Source organism: Odontomachus brunneus, unplaced genomic scaffold, assembly GCF_010583005.1.
Source record: "Odontomachus brunneus isolate Ranch 3 - 2012 unplaced genomic scaffold, Obru_v1 Obru_scaffold_086, whole genome shotgun sequence".
Lineage (NCBI taxonomy): Eukaryota > Metazoa > Arthropoda > Insecta > Hymenoptera > Formicidae > Odontomachus > Odontomachus brunneus.
Window position 1 is genome coordinate 858,461 of NW_022639536.1, and position 379 is coordinate 858,839.

Consider the following 379-nt stretch of genomic DNA (forward strand, 5'->3'; position numbering starts at 1 on the left):
AGAGCTAACACGGATGTCTTAGTGCTATTAAATACTAATATAACTTTAATATTAATGTGATTGTGGGAGAATAAAATGTCCAGTATGTCAAACGCACATATCGAAATTTTCTCTTCGCTTACCGTACGCGGAGAATCAACCTTCCATACTTAGACTGATCCTTGAGTCCCAATTTTTAAATATATATTTAATTAAAATCCCAAAACCCCCATTAAACCGAAGACTCAAATAGATTTCTTTTTTTATATATGCTGCGAAAAAACTGCCTCCGCCAGGACTCGAACCTGGAACCTCCCCACTTTCCGGGCGGGACGCCTTTCCATTCGGCCACCGAGGCTTCGACAGTAATCTCGCAACACAATGTTTATAAATTCTCTAA

The 379-nt window shown here is 39.1% G+C and overlaps 1 non-coding gene across 1 annotated transcript; it reads right to left on the minus strand.

The window, feature by feature from the left end:
- Positions 1–263: 263 nt before the first annotated feature.
- Positions 264–337, minus strand: Trnas-gga. Its single transcript has one exon. It is a non-coding gene; the product is annotated as a tRNA-Ser (tRNA).
- Positions 338–379: the final 42 nt, after the last annotated feature.